Here is a 17,187-nt window from a genome sequence, read left to right on the forward strand (position 1 = left end):
TTTTTTTTTTGCTCCTACTTGTACTAAGCTAACTATCCTGATGTTGTGTCTGTCACCAAGAGTTTGCCAAAACTATGAAGCCGAGTATTATGAAACTTATTGGAGGAAGAACCTATAAAATGTTGGTGTGAATACCAATCACCTCTTGTACTCTTACTCTTACTCTTAGAGTATCTTCGTTCCTTTCGTATTGTCACAATGTGTGCAATATTTATGTCTAACTTTAATGTTACTTGTTTTAAAAACTAAAGGTTTCATAACTGTAACAAATAACTCTTTCGCAGCTTATTTGAGTGCAGCTGTGGATTAATTTAATCCATATTAACTTTGACATGGTTGCCCATTGCAACTAGTGCAATAACAGGCTGCACTGATGAGCTGGGTCATGCTCATCGGTGCAGCCTGACTCAGTCTGACTAGGACGAATTGACTGTTTGCTGTTTATAAATTAGACTGCAAACCTCTCTGTGGATAATTGCAGTGACTCTGAGCTGGACCTCCAGCCAGGTGACCAGTGCAGTCACCTTCTTGTGCCCTGGAAGTTGGAGGTATTGCACATTTGACCTCTTGCTGACCAGCTGATCACAGCAACTACTTGCAGTCAGTCACCAAATGTAAAAAAACAACAAAAAAAAAAAACTCTGTTAATCTCATTGACAGAAGCATAGCAAAGCATATACTGTGCCTTTCTGTGTGGAGTTTCCCTGGTCTTCGTCAGAACCCCATCAAGGATCTACTGCACCTTTCATTGTGTCAGCTGGAATATATTCTAGCCCACCCACAACCATAAGTTGTATAAGTGGTTAAGAAAAAAGATGAATAGGTGGAAAGCTGATTGGTGTATTAGTATGTATACCTAGAAGTATCTGGTCTTCTGTTTAAAGGTCCTTGTAAACATCCTTCAGTTGCAATGCCTGGCTTTCCTTAAGGGAACATGTCATAGTCACAAGTGATGGGAGTGGAAAGAGTTTGATGGGCACAGATCCAGAGGGCTACTGATGTCAGCCAAAACAAGCAGTCAAACACTTTATACGCAAGAAACACTCAGCTGTGCCCTTCTGTAAATTCACAAAACATGCTTGCATGGGTCTTTTTTCTTGTAAGACAAGTATGGAAACAAATTCTCTAGAAGTACTCCGAAATCTCCTTCAACTGTTTCCAAGAGCTGCACACTCTTGAACACACTCTGAAAAAACACACACACTCGAATATACACAGATGATTGAATTCTCCTTGACAGTAAAGAACAGCAAGACTCCCATTTCCCCTGCTGCCAAAAATGTGTCAGTCATTTCCTCCAGACGTCCTTTATTATGTGCAAGAGGCCATACAAGAGCTGAATCAAATAATAGCACTGCAACAAGGCCACCCACTGTCTGAGCGGAGATGGAGGCTAACTGATTACTAGTGGGTGGATTGATTTGCCATCATTTATTTTGTTTAATTTCTCTTTGGTAAACTCCAGTCCATTTCCTGTGGCTTTTACCACAGCCTGTTCTACTGGGTATCGGCAGGGCTTCTTTAGTGAGGCTTGATCAGTAGTTGATGTTTAAGCTTACGACAGAAGTCAATGCGGTTTATTGACTAAGGATGGCTATTGATTTAGTCGCATGAGGCCCTGATTATGTAGTGACTTAGCCAAGTTAGTTTCATTCTGATATTAAAGCTTTTCAGCAGATTTTAGGAAGTAATTAATACTGTGAGTTCATTATGTTTGGGGAAGTAGATGTTTGATTTGGGACACAGCACTGGGAGTGTCTTTTGCTTTTTGTTTTCCTCAATTTGGCAGACTAGCAGCTGTTATTTTTTGCTTGTGCTGTGTCTCTGTTGCTTGTGCCCCCTGAAGGAGAAAACACAGGTTTATTGCATTTTTAGAGTGCCTGCAGATATGAAATAGCACATCCAGTAATCATTCCTCTTCCTGTGGTGCAAGCTTTAGCATGCTGGGCAAACAACTTCAGTTTACATGGATAAGGTAGCCAGGATTTGTATTTGTTTTTTATAAATTGGGCAGTTTTGAAAGCACTTCAGCTATTTCATTTTTTTCCTAGCCTAGCTTGTCATACTGGGAGGGCTCTGTTTTTTTTCTTACTTTACAAATTAGATTAGAGTTTTAATGTACTTAGCTAATCAAATACATTTTCTTTAAGGTAAACAGGTATGAAAGAGCAAATTTTGCTAATGGGGACCTACACTCAGGGTACGTGAAAGTCTTTACCCTAGCACAGGGCTCAGCAACCTTTAACACCCAAAGAGCCATTTGGACCTGGTTTCCACGCAAAAGAAAACTCTGGGAGCCGCAAATACTTTTTGACATCTAAAATGAAGATAACACTGTATACGTTGTTTTTTACCTTTATGCTTTGTGTGAACAACTAAGGTGTGTTGCTTATGAAATCAATGAAGTGCTACAGAGAAAATTACATTTTATTTATGTAATTAACACATTTTGAACTCTTAAAGAAATATAACAAAAGGAACTAAAATGATCCATGTAGCAAACAAAAACTGCTGTGAGCCGCCACCCTTATATCGCCTTTGGGCTTTTTGGAGCCTTGACCTGGCTTTTAAAAATAATTGGAAAAAAGCACTATGCTGCTAAAAAGAAAAAAATATTTACAAAATTCTGCCTAAATATGTATTTTACCTGGTTAATGTGTGTGGCGGGGCGTGGCCTGCAGCGCTGCTGCAGGTGAGGCGGACATACCTGAGCGCACCCGCAATCACGCCTCGCCGCCTTAACGTCTGTGCCATCTAAGCTGTTGTGTTGGTGTGTGTCGGGCTGTGAGCTGAAAAGCTACAGGCGGCTGTATGCGTACAGCAACTGTGTGTGAAAAGTGGTAGATGCTGACAGTGTCGGGTCTGCCGTGATATGTTTACAATGGGACTTCTGCTCCTGAACCTCTGCGCATAGCGTCTGCAAATCGGGGCTGTACGGAGTCACTTTCATCTTTACGCAGGACTGTAACCTGTCATCTGTGAGGCGTGAGCGGTGTTTGTTTTTAACATAGTTCCCGGTGGAGAATAGCTGCTGACATAATGTGGATCCGAAGTGCCATAATTGGCCTACTTGGGGTTGAAAGTCTCGATATATGCATGGCGTTTCGGCGGGTATACCGGCTTCCGCGAGTGTGACGCTTATTTTGAGCAATGAAAAAAATTATAGAATATATTTTTTTTTGTATTTCAATATCACAATAATCTTCCAATTTAGAACTACAAGTTAAAAAAGAACTAATATAAATAAAATACACTTCAGCTAAATGCTTCTAATTTATTTTCACAAACCAATAAGGACTAAAGAGCTGCATGTGGCTCCGGAGCCGCAGGTTGCCGACCCCTGCCCTAGAAGGAGTTTTTCAGAAGACCGTATAAAAGATCGACGTAGTTACCACAATTTCACCCATTGGTTTTAGGAGCTTCGGTGTTTTAGTTGCTGTCAAGTCAGTTTTTTGGAGCCGGAAATATCTGGACAAGAGGGTGGAGTGCAAAGTTATCCGCTAACGCTAGCTAGCTTAGTTAGCAGCTACATCCACAAACTGTAAAGGTGCCACGGACACACATGTCTGCTGGCTGGGGCTAAGAAACAAAATAAAATATTAAAATTTCCCTCACAAACTTCTTGGATGACCATCTTTACAGTAATTGCTATATATAGGTTTGCATGTATACATACCTCATCTCCTCCTTAAAGGGTTGGACAATCTAAATGAAACTTTGCATGAACATATCACACATTTAACCATTATTGGTTAAATAATACGATTTTACAAAAGATTTATTAGAAATCCCAATTCCCATGATATGCGTTAATCCAGATCATAAGGTATAAAAAAAACTTTCGATAGGGACCAAAACTGTTTGGTTTTTTTTGGTTTTTTTGTACCAGCGTCTAAAATATGCTTTTTCATCTTTTTTTATGCTGTGAAGCTTAACATGGGAGTGGGTGGGGATTGACTCTCCTTTGAAGCCAGCCTTTTGTGGCCCCTGCAGTCTGTTAGCGTTTCCTGCAATGGCCTCATTTTATTTTAGCTCCGGAAATTGTTCCTTAATAAACAATAACAACTATTTTCTAACGTGACTGTTTTTGACTGCCCCCTGGTGATTAAAAAAAAAAAGAAGTTTACTCACAGTCACAGTAATTTTAGTAGTTTTTGGTGACTTAAAATTCCAGATTTATGTTTCTTTGTTCTGCTAAAATTACACAACTTGTAAAATACTTTCCCATCTATTTCAGAAGAATATCCCTTTGTACTCCAGCTACAGTGTGTTGCTGGAGCGTTACGCTCACAGAAAAACCCTTGTTTTCATACAGCTGCTACATGTGCAATTAGTACAAAGCTAGTTTGTTTAGGATTTAGAGCAAGAGTTGTTTTATCCTCTTATGTATTTGTGGATGCTCTGAGTGAGCACTGGCTAAACTTGGGAATTACTACAGGGATCTGGGGGTGGTGCTGGGATTCTGTGTCACTACATGGGCATGCACACGCATATACATGTTAAATGTTCACTTGCTTCTACTCCTGCTCTCTTGTCTGTATCATCTGTACAAACTACTTCCTAATGTCAATCTTTTGGAGCAGGCTGATTGATAGATACTCTACTCTGTGTCACGATTCGCTGGTTTTTGACCAAAGTCTTTGTGGCAGATTCTTCACTCAGTCTTGGGCAAAAGAGAAGGTGGAGGAAGAAAAGGAGGGGCCAAGGGAGGGGTTTTGCACGAACAGATGCCGGCACACACAGGATGTTTGTGCGTGTGTGTAAATGAGTGTGTGTGCATGCACATGGTGTGTCACAGGAACCAAAACAGAGGAGAGTCCCGGTCAGCAGACCTGCAGTAGCAAGAGGAAAGTGATCAAAGTAAGCCAGAAAAGACTCTGTACTACTCAGACTTCAGTCACAGGAATTTAGTCAGAGACACCATTGGTCCTGTCGTCATTTGAGGGGAAGGAGTCCAAGCTCTTGAATCAGCATCAGCATTGCCAGTATCTGTTATCATCACCATTCAAAAGGAGGCCTAACAGTGACAATGAGCAACCCTAGGTCTATCCAGAATGAGATTACGTCTCTAAAAGGTATTTAACATTCAGTTTTTGATTTACAGAAAAAGTGCCTATCGACAGGCTAACATACCAGGCAGCAAAGAATGAGGGTCACATTTGATTGTATCAGTCTATCTATAGGAAGGGAGGGGTGTCATTGTTTGAAAAGCAGTTGGAAGCTCAGGCATGTTTAACTAGCCGCTCACAATTGTATTTTAAACTGAGAGATACTATTTTACCGTTATAATAATCTTACCTGTGTTCGGCTGTTTTAATATCTGCCTGTCTGTGCTCCAAAATGTGTGCCATTGTTTCACCGTCTGTTAAACAGATAAATACTGAAGGAGTAAAGCAGGCTGGTATTTTGATAGACACACTTGGACCTCACATTTGCCATGCAAACCCTCTATGCAAACCTGGAATATCCATTTTCTTGGCTTATCTAAAATTAATGGTGAAACTGTGCTTAATGATTACACAGGCTGGGCTTTATTTTTGTACAGTAGCTCCATGAAAGAGTGATGGAAAATGTAGCACAGCATTCTTTGACTATCACGCAAATCAGGGAATGGGAGGAATGTTGTCCACCTTCTCTTTCGCCATGCTTCTTGCTTGTTTTCAGTGTTTGCTTCCTTCCATCACAGTAAATCTTTCATAGTTGCATCATTTCAGCATGCGACCTGTCAGGTTTTACCTTTCTGAACCAGTTATTCACACGTGCTGCGTGTAGTTTCTGTTGATGAATGACTTAGAGTTAGCGTAAACTATGAATGGCCATATGCTTGGTAAACTGATAGTAAGAATGAAGAGGAAGACAGTGACCAGAAAGATAATAGAGAAGAGTTTTGCAACTTCTTAGCTCAGCATGTTAAGTATAACCTGAAAAACAAGTGCATTTCTTAATTTCTTATCTGTCTTTAAACAGGGCTTTATATACGTAAATGCTTCATTAGACAGGCTAATAGCAGACAGATAGATGCAGTAAGTCACCTTCTGTTTATTTGCTAAGAACACAGTCTTTTTTCTTTATAGGCTTGGATGAAAACTAGAGCACAACCACAAGAGAGGCAGTTCAAACAAACATGAGTGCTGCCTGGCCTGATGTGGTGGCAAATAGAAACAGTGTATGAATATTTTTGTATGCAGAACAAATGCAAAATGCAGAATTCTAGCAGTTTGCTCTTCTTCTTTAGATTATAGTTTTATGTTTTCATTTGTTTCAAGCTGTTAGGGTTGGAAAAAATGGTAGGGGACTGAGGTGTTCAGCATTGATTTTCTGTTGTAAAAGGAGCACCATGCTGACTAAAAAATATATCTAATTATATCTAATGAAAAACAGGAATGGTTCCAGACATCCCTCTCCTGCTCAAGTTTTTTATAGGAAGTGTCTTTAAGCATGATTTTACCAAATTACCAACAGTATGTATGATCAGAGCTTTACACATTCTTCCCAGATCTCAGCTCTTTCAGCTTCTCCCATAATAAATCCTTTTGTAATTACAGCTGTGCCACTGTCTGACACTTTGGTTCTTTCTTTAGACGGCGTGTGTGAGCTTTCACACAGTCACACTAATAGGAAACTACTGGATCCCGCTGCAATGCAGAAATTGCTTCCACTTATGTGGACAGAGTACCTCAGTGTGTGACGCTCAATCATCAGACTTTTTTATCTGCGGCATTAAGACACTTGGAACAGTAATGTCACACTGCTGCACAGAAAACAGGCCCGTTCATGCACAGTACGCTACCAGGAGAGATCAGTGCAAATGAGAGCTACAATTCCAAGAAGCTGTCATAGGTTCAGGCAGTGTGATTAATGTGATCTCAACGGTAGGCTTTCTCTCTCTGCGCGTCTGAGTCTCTCCATCTCATCTCTAGATTGATTTCGGCCTTAGTTTGCATTTCCTGAAGGAGTCATGCAGCCATAAATTCCCCCGTTTTACTTCATGACACATAGCCACAGACTATGTGTGCTTATGAGGATGAGAGCCGTAGGGCTGTCTCCTGCTCTGATAAATTCTTTTCAAGTCTTGTCTCTTTTGTTTTGGGTTGTATTGTATTTCTTTTGGGGTCAGATCTTGCAAGAATAGGTAATGAGTTGAATTCCATAAAACCAGAACACTGTGCGTGCAGTTGCACTGCTCTGTCTGGCTTTTCAAGCGGATATGCAGTTCTGTATGAATTGGTAGTAGCGTGACTTTACAGGGTTGCCAGCTGTCAAGTATCAGATTGGGTGGGTGGCATGGTTAACCTCAGCAGGTTATGAAACAGCTAAATGTACTGCCGTTGTTACCAGGAAACACATTGCAATGCTGTTTTAGTTGCTAAAAAACACAAGCAAACGCTTATAGACGTGTAGTGTATAACAAATATATGCCAGCTATATAAGGAATGTCTACACAGGAAGCGACTCACTTGTTGCCTTGTAGCCATTTGTATTGGACATTCCAGGGTCTGGTTGCCTAGGTTACCCTCTAATGTATTTACCTCGTTTCATATGCCAGCATACTTCAGACATTCATCTAGAAGCTGAAAGTTTAACTCAGGACACCCAGTTCACATTGCCCACAGTCTCTTCTCCCGTTGCGAGAAGTCACTGACTCTCTGTGGTCTCTGCTCGTTTTCTGTGTTGACGCTTGTTTAATGTGTTTTCCTCTTATACACCTCTAAAGACCGTAAAATTTACATACTAACGATTTTAGACATCATGATAATTAAGGTAGACATGCACGCTCACTCTGTAGTAGTCACTGCTACAAATACTGTCTTTGAATTTAGGAATGAAAACTGAAAAAAACAGAAATATAAGAAGAAAAATTGACCAGACTTACTGAGAGGGACTGTGGACTCATCAAACTTTATTCGAAATATGCTCACAACCACCCAGCATATGCTTTCCTTGGGGATCTGCCAAACCTGGTAGTCGCCACCGATCCACAGTGAGGCCTTTCCCAACCCACAGACTCTGGCCTAGCATGCTGCTACATTATCAATAAATGTTTGTGTTTTTGTTTGAGGTGCTTGCTCATTTTAATCTGTCTAACCTAACCTATTTAACCTATTTAACCTTTTTTCACAAAGTACTGGCTTTCATCTTTATTTATTTGTATTTACTTGGCATTAAATTTGTGTGGAAGCATGAGAGTAGTGAACCCTGCTAATTAGCATAAGCCACAAGACATTGCTAACTCACGTATCATCCTATATGTAGTTATCAAAACTATTTTTGGCCTATATTTACATACATGTTCTTTACACCAACACGAAATATACTCTTTATTTTACAAAAAAGCTCACATAAGCTGTGTGTATTCCATCTAATGCTAGGCTAACAGGGCAGTAGTGTTCATGCTATAAGCTACTGCGATGATACAAACCCCAGTTTCTCCACCATGGCTGTCATATAATAATATATATATATAAACTGGGTTCTCCTCTCTTTTCAGTAACACACATATTCATATTTGTCACCTGAAACCTTCTGTTTACCAAAATAGCAACAAATAGCAGCAAATAAAAGAAGACAAACAAGGTGATTGCATATCAGTAATGTAATCAGAGAAGGTAAGTTAGTCGTTATCTGAAATGTGCTGTTTCAATTAAGAGAACTAAAAATGTTTGATTCAATCTCGACGTTCCCTTTTAAAGTGCAATGACACATATGGTTAGCGATGCCAAAGTGCAAATTAACAACTGTTAAATTGGTATTCATGGAATGTCTGATGGTGACCTCAGTCTATTTTAACCCATCATAATACTTTTAATAAAATCATATCTTAATGCTGCAGTTCACACTGATTGTTTCACCAGCCAATCCGGTCACACATCACATATTTATGAATACAGAAAGCTTTTATGACATTTAGTTGAATACAAATGTTACACAATAATCTCAAGTTGAGCAACAATTTCTTAAATGTCTGCTATGCTCAATCTGTGACAACAAAATACAATAACTGTTTCATTCAAGTATACTTATGCAACATTGGTCTCACTGCTCAAAAAAAGCAAAAAGGTGGTCAGCAACCAAGTTTACACTCCAGTCATCTGAGAAAAAGTGAGAATCAGCACAAGGTCCCTGCATCCTGCGACCCCCTGTCCTCCATTGTCTGAAGGAAATACCTTTTGTAATGCAGGAAATGTTCTTAGTATTGCAAATCTGCTTGCATTTCCAACGTGTTTCAAGAAAAAAGAGATTGAAACGGTTTTTACTTCAAGCTTTGTCTACCAGCCGGCTAAAACACCAGAAGAGCCTGCACACAGTCGTTCAGAGATGAAATGTTTATTTTACTTTGTTCTTGTCTGTAGAGACTGACTGAAAATGTTAGGGGTAAGCTTATAGAGGGATTGAACAGATCCCTTCCTTCCCCTTGTTCTATAAGCAGTATGGTCTCTATAGTGTCTGGATGGGCCATTGCCCACACTGTACACACATGAATCGGTTAGAGGAAATTCCATGACCTGCTTGTAGGTATTTTGGGAATTACTTCTCACTCATAACCTTGCGTTTATTTCTTTAATTTCCTTTTCTTTTGTCCCTGACCCTTCTGGACAGATTGCATCCGCATTTCTGAAATGTAGCGTATGCTTACGTACACTGATTTTCCTTCTGTTCCACTCTGCAGTTTCTCTGTTTTGATGAGAAAAAAAACCAGTGGCAAAATATGACATTCAGCACTCTTTGTCATGAGGTAAAATAAACAGAGAAGCAGCGCAAGTGGGTTTCCACATTATAGTGTAATTAATGAGTAGCAAATGTGAGCATTGGGAGGTTCTTCACTTGTTTACCTCAGGCCTCTGAGAGTTAACCTTCTTTGTTCCTCTGGATTTGTCTCCTTTACAAAAAACATTACACAAAGATGTACAACATTTTGTGGGAAATGTAGCTCACAGAGTGACACGACAGAGTGGAAGGTATAAACTGGCTGGTCACTCTGTCACCACTTTGCTGATTGCTGAGAACACTGTTTGCATTCAGGATAGTTTCAGGCCTGTCATGAGTGCGGCGCCACAGCATGGGGTAATGATGAATATACTCCCATTTAACAGCAGAGTGAGAGGTAGTACATCCTCTCAGTATGTTTACCCTGGAGTGTTGCGTTGTAGTGCGTGCATGTCTGATGCATACTCGAGGCTCTGCAGCTGTGTGCTTGTCTGTGTTTTTCTCATGTGGATCATGTCCTTACCGTACTTTTGATAACACTGTAGTGATACTTTCCATCTATTCATCCCTCATCACAGATTCTGGTTCTCACCTTATGAGATTCACTCTAAGAGATGCTTTTATTATCAGGCAGCTGGGACTGGAGATGACTGGGTGTTACTAGTGAGAATGTTCTCATGGTTAAGATGTTGGATACCAGAGAAATGGGAACACCTTATTGAAGTTAAAAAGGGAAATATCTTGGATCAGCGGTCCCCAACCTTTTTTTACGCCATGGACTGGTTTATGCCCGACAATATTTTCACGGACCGGCCTTTAAGGTGTCGCGGATAAATACAACAAAATAAAACTAGTACCGGTACCGAAAAAAAGAAGATTTATCCATAACACACGTGAAAAGACCCAGGAAAACCGAGTTAATGATAAAAACGATAACAAAATAACGCTGAAAACCGATAAAAACCCTGAAAACTATACATTTCATCCCTGAGCCTCAACTCTCGCAGCCCGGTACCAAACGACTCACGGACCGGTACCGGTCCGAGGCCCGGGGGTTGGGGACCGCTGCCTTAGATTACTGAAATATCATGTCTTAATATTTTTCTTCCTGTTATTGGTGTATGAATGGGGTAGTTTAGATTGAAAAGAACACGTTAGAATGTGAAAGTCACATAAAGTAGACCAGCCACTCCTGGTTTCTCTGAGGTAAAATCACTATTTTATCTTATCTCATATCTCTTCTTTGCTCTAGAAGAACGTGTTCTCCCTGTTTGGTTCACTCTAGTATAGTCCAACTATTTGTTGACTTGATATACAATTTTTTTTTCTTTGAGATGCAGAAAACATAAAGAATTCAGTTATAAGTCTGTTATAAAAAGTTAACTATAAAAGTAGATATTGATATCGGCAGCACTGATACATGGGTTAGACTTTATTCTCCATTGATATGTGTTGGCTGTAGATGTGGAAGAGGGTGAGGGTGATTATCTCTATGTGTGTGGCTTGTTCATGATGTGCCTTTTACTATATGATAGCCTCTAGTTGCCTGCACAGCCCTGATACAGGCAAGCAGTTAAGAAAACAGATAGTTCAGTATATGATACTAACGTTCAGCAGTAGTCGATACCTATCTGCGGTGGTCTGATGAAAGGGAACATCTGATAGTAGCTGTTCCACCTGGCAGCTGGAACCTTGCTTTAAAAGATCTGTTGTTATTATCTCCACACCTGATGACATAGCACACCTTCAGAGCCCCTGTAGTTTTCCTGCTTGTGCAGTTTGCACTTTTTGGCAGAACAAGAAAGACCAACAGGATATTATCCAGAGGCGTAACATTTTGGCACATGCGTGTTGGCAGATCAGTGTCGTCTTTGTATTACATCAATCGACCACTATCACAAAGCTGTGGCATAGTGGGTTTTTAAAAATCTGTTAAATGACACCCTTTTTTTTTTCCTGTAAATCTATAGCAAGTTTTTCATTATCTGAGTTTTGTTTGTCTCTATCAGTGTAGCTAGTGTTTGAGCAACACAGGTTCTAGATACTGTTTTAAAATCTGATGTTTGGCGTTCTTGTCTTGTTTTATTAATAGTTGTTATCACAATTGCTGTTGTATTGGATCCAAGTCTCATTTTCTGGGACCACGATGATAGAACTGAAGACCGAGCACAAAGACAGGAAATGAAAATTACAAACGGTTTTCTTCAAGTTTCAGGAAATCGTAGCCACTTTAAAGCGTACTGTTGATATAATGTTTAAACAATTCTTTTTTTCTTGCTTTTATTCTGCTGTGTTGAAATTGATATATTTGCTTGTTCAGTATTACAGTAGCTTAGATGAAATCATTGTAACCCATCTTAGCTGCAATTCTTAAGTCAGGAATGATGTTTCTTTGGCCACAGCCATTTGGTCTTTGATCAGAGACAGCTAGCTGCCAAAAAAGGCAGCAAACTGTCTGATAAGTGCTTCATGTCAGAGGAATGGAATGAGACATCTCTGAAAAGAAGAGATTAAAAACCGTGTAGGATTTCCAGAAATTTGGCAAACAAATGATTCTCATGGACTCAGAACTTAATGATCAGCAACAAGGCCCTTGAACTTGAAGTAAGGACAAGTCTTTACACAGCTCGAGTGTTTTCTCCCATCCACATCCATTCAGTCACCTGTGTTTCATTTCCCTTCAACTGACGATGGCACAGAGAATGACGGCTGAACAACAACTTCTTAAACTGTATGTATAGTGCAGAAAGGAAATGACTCATCTAGTTACTTGCCAATCTGTGTTTTGTTTGCTTTAATTTCTATGTCAACAAAAGATGTCTGATCAAGAAATGACTCACAGTATCATAGGCCACAGTTCTGACCACAAGCAAATGACTCATCTTTTGGGACCGCATGCTAACTGGCTGCACGATGTCCTCGTGAATTCTCCTAAAATGATAACAAACCTCCTGCAATATTATCAGTCATGGTAACTGATAAACAAAACTTTTTAGCTTCCTGGTGTTAAATATATTTTGCCTTACACAATAACAAAAATGTCAGCTTATTGACAGAAAATAATGAATACCTAAACCTTACTGTCCTATCCAGTGAAACAGAACTGCTAAACTACTTTAATTATCCTTTAGTTTTGCTCCAATCACAAACTTCAAACACAGTCTGTTCACAATATATAATACTAACAGGGGTTTTTCTCGTTATCTGTGACACCATGCTTTTGCCATGCTGTAAATCAGGAGTGGCTGCTTGCCTCAAATGTTGTGGCTACACATAAATGTCACAATGAAGCTGGTCAGTAAATTCCACTCAAGTAAAGTTTGCTCCATCGACCGCTGTTGATCTCTTTCGACATCTCCGCACCCCCGAACATTAAGAACAAGCCAAAACAATGCAGATACAAAGACAGACTGATTTATTATCACCCCCTTCTCCCCATTGTGATGGGCGAATTCAGCAGCCAAGGCCTAAATTTGTTTACAATCTTTCAGTCTGCTTCACACAGGAGGGTAATTTGATGAGAACCCAACTGTGTAGGCGATGATTTCTGTGTGGTCCGAACCATGTGGTCTGTTTTAGAAGATATGACAGGACATTTTTTTTAATCTGTTTACTTGTAACCGTTCCATCCTTTTCTCCCATTTTTCCTTTTTTAAAATACCATATGGGAGTTATCAAATTCCTGAACTGTTTTCTGCGCGGCATCTTCCAGCTGTCGAGCCAGCCCTGAATTCAGAAACACAAGCAGTATTTGTTATGGGCGTGCTTTATGCTGTTTGCAAAGCCTCCACGCTCCTATTGTCGCTTCTGTCATCTGGGACATCTGCACTATTTGAAGCAGGCGCTCTGTGGAATCATTTCACACTCATGTCCACAATGTTTTACAGCAATTTGCACACAATTCAAGACATTCCTGTCGTATAGTTAACCCTGCTCCCCTGTAAGGAAATGCATCATGGGTAGTTTTCCTTCTCTGTTGTTGAGCTATTTTTAGTTATGGCTTTCTAGCGCTATGGGGAAAGACCTTATAGTATACTTAATGAGAGCAACAGCTGTGAAATGACTTAGTGTCTCCCTCATGGTAAACAAACAGAAGCCAGGGGACAGAACCAGCCCTTTCTGCTCTATTTACTTTCTTATCTGAATTAGGCTTAAATATTTCCTTTTTGACAAAGGTTATATTTAGGGATGGATTACACGACCCTGAATCCTCCCTTTAGCTATGCTGCAATATACCTAGGCTGTTAAGGGCTTTCCATGATGATTCACCTCTTTTCTTAGTGTATTTATAGCACCACTCTACATTTAACCATTAGTATTAATCTCTCTTCTAATATCATAAAAGTACTGTTCATTATCTTCATACTGAAAATAACAGTAATTAAAAAAAAAAAAAATCCAACAACTTGCAGGCAAAGTTCCTTGTTTTCTCTCCTTTTCTCCTCCCACGCCTTCCGGATACCTTTAGCTTGGGTTAATGTGTGTGAGTGTGTGCTGTAATTCAGGAAAAAGTGTTAATGATTAACCCTATGGCTTCCAATGCCTACTTCACACGCAAGCTTTAAATGCAGCTATGGCTAGCATTGACACTGCACTGCAGGATCGAATTCATCATGCATGTTGGCTAACGCCGTCACTTGCGTTGTTACATTTTAGAAGACCCAGTTAAATGGCCCACTTGCATACATATGCTATATATAAATTTGACTCCCTTTCGCCTCGTGGACATCAAACACTCGCCACCTTTATCTTCACAGTGTTTTACACAGTGCACATGCAATACAGTCATTTCTCTTTGATTTCCCTGTTCTTTGTTCAGTGTCTTTTCGATTAGAAAAACCTGCTGCTGTTGAAGTCCAGCATTTTTGTGTCTCCAAATCAGCAGATTAATAGTCTTTTCACACCCTATCCCAATGCGGGCTTTTCATCCCACTCAAAGCTGCATGAAATGATTATATTTAACCCTTATGCATACTCTAATGTGAGATTAATTATTGAGTTAAACATTTATTTTGTCAGTCCAGCGGGAACATGGAGCAGTGCTGCCTGATTTAATTGAATTTAACTTGTGTTCTATTGTTTTCTTTCATCTTTACGCCCTTGTTTGCTTTTGTTGCTGCCCTGAAATTTTAGCTCTTTGTCAAACACTTCAGCTCCATACACACTCACGTATGAGTATGCACACACATACACACATACACAGAGGTATTATTATGGAGGGCGGCTCTGACCTGTGAGGAGGAGGAGGAGGAGACTGGTGGGGGGGACTTCTGTTGATCTACGCAGCGTGACGTGTTTGACAGAGAACATAGGCTGCAAGAGAAAGTCAAAAATCTGGAGTGAAAGCGGAAAGGAGAGAAGAAGATAGCTGTAGGGAAAAGCCGCCGTTAGTAAGCCGTGAGGTTCCAAAGTTCTTCTTGAACGCGTCTGAATCATGGAGTCCTTCTACTCGAGCAAAGGTACGCAAACGCAGTGAACAAACATGCAGCTGAAAGGAGAGAAAGGAGACAGGCAACAAAGCTAAGAGGTAACGTGATACAGGTGCAGGGCTGGCAAAAAGAGGATTTCAGTGGGTGGGACTGCACATGGGCAAAACTACAACAGTAGAAAACGTGTAACAGGTGTCTGTCTGCAAACATGTGAGAATGTATGGATCAAAGAGTGCAAAAACAAATATATATAGTAATCAAGACTGTTAATCAATCTTCCATCTCCATATTTGCCAGTATTGGCTGTGTTGTGGGACTTTCATGTGCAAAAAGCTAAGGTGCGACAAGAATTACTCATAGAACAGACAAGGCAACAAGTATGCCACTGATTCAGTCAGAAATGCCTTTGAAAGCCTGAATTGGAGCAGTTGGGGTGGTGGTGGGTTGCAAAGTGGTCTGAAAAGGCTGCAGAAACTCTGTGCAAGCTGAGTTGTAATAGCATAGCCCATATGAGGTGTGCCAATAGGATGAACAGGTTGGGATCAGCTGAGCACACCTGGTTGAATGAGGTGTTGAGATCAACTGATCTGACACGATTGCTAACGGAGCTTGGCTCCTTGGCCTGCCAGAACCGATGCTATCCTCAATTCATTTTCAATGGTTTATAGCATGCTGTTTCTTACATGGGTGCATTGTAGCCAGTGCAGTTACCTGCTGAAATGCTAGAGCTGAATTTAGTGAGTTACTCATGTCACTGGACTTTACCTGTTATACAGTAAGTGATGCACAACACTTGCTAACCTCTGATCTTGTAACAGAGTGCTGAAGATGTATTAAGCTTTTAGAGTGTAATAAATGGATGCTGACTGTGGCCGTGTGCTCCTGCGGAGATTTACTGCCTTGTCCTTGCTAGCAGCTCCCTAATATGCTACTTTACGTCCCTGTTTCAGCAGCCCGAGCAGTATTTTACCCTCCGTGTGTGCAGTGTGCTGAGTGCGATGCTGCCGTGCTGCTGACTCTCAGTCAAGAACCCACAAAGGAGGGATTTTTCTTGCACTCAAAGGCCTTTTTACTGTCATAGTCTCAGGGATTACAGGCTAAAAATGTTCCCACTGAGCCTCCATCAGGCCGCAGCATGATTCAAAGACCTCCCACAGAGTGTGAAGAAGTGGTGCACTATGTTGGTGCTTCTGAGTGTTTGGCAGGAGAAGGTTTGCCTGTGTGGCGGTGAGCAGTTTTGCACTGGAGAATTGTAAAAGCCCAGGGCAGGTTTCTTAGGTTGTTTTCACTGATGGAAATGTGTGTTGGTGTGTTGTTTTTGGGCAGGGGTTGGTAGTAGCCACTATCAGCTGGTGTGCAATGGAGTATTATTAAATAGGCTTAAAGTTTCAGTCAGTGTCTTTGTGGGTTGTTTTAGTAACATAGTTAGATTTATTTAGTCAGTGAAAGCTTTTTGTGGAATTTCCCTAAAGTTGGATGATGTCATCGACGCTTCTGTCGTTGATCAGATCATTAGGCTTTCTTTAACCTGAAGTAATGAGGAAGACCTTGTGACAAACTGTCCAGCTGCAGTATGCAACACATGCAATCTTTTTCTGGAAACCAGTTTCTCGCTGTATTTGTTAGCAGATGAAGCTTGCTTAGTAACAAACACATGATTTTAGACTCTCTGTCTCTTTGAAAAGAGTTATTTTGGCCTTTATGATACAGTAGTATCTGGATAAGGGAAAAACCAAGCCTAGGGCGGTGATGTAGAAAGCTCCGCCCTGCTACGTTGGTCCTGCACTCGTCGAGCCGACCTGCAGGGGTGTTCAGTTTTTATTAGCGCATAATAGCAGTGCAGTCAGACAGCTTATGCTTAAAATGACGTATTACAGCAATAAAATATAGTTAGAACTTGGAGTCTAGGCACCAAACTCATCACTCACTTCAAATACGTCACTTGTAGAAAATGGGGAGTGATGAGTAAATATCTCCCTGGAGCTTACAGATGGAGCATGGGAGGCTTGGAAACATAGGCCTGCAGTCCTGGGTTGCACTGATATGTCTTAGG

General features: G+C 40.5%; 1 protein-coding gene across 1 annotated transcript in view; it reads left to right on the top strand.

The window, feature by feature from the left end:
• Nucleotides 1-17,187, top strand: part of plecb (plectin b) — a 128,467-nt gene that overhangs the window by 36,077 nt on the left and 75,203 nt on the right. The window lies entirely within an intron of this gene.

The sequence above is a fragment of the Pundamilia nyererei genome, unplaced genomic scaffold (genome assembly GCF_000239375.1).
Source record: "Pundamilia nyererei isolate P.nyererei 1_Seehausen unplaced genomic scaffold, PunNye1.0 scaffold00129, whole genome shotgun sequence".
Lineage (NCBI taxonomy): Eukaryota > Metazoa > Chordata > Actinopteri > Cichliformes > Cichlidae > Pundamilia > Pundamilia nyererei.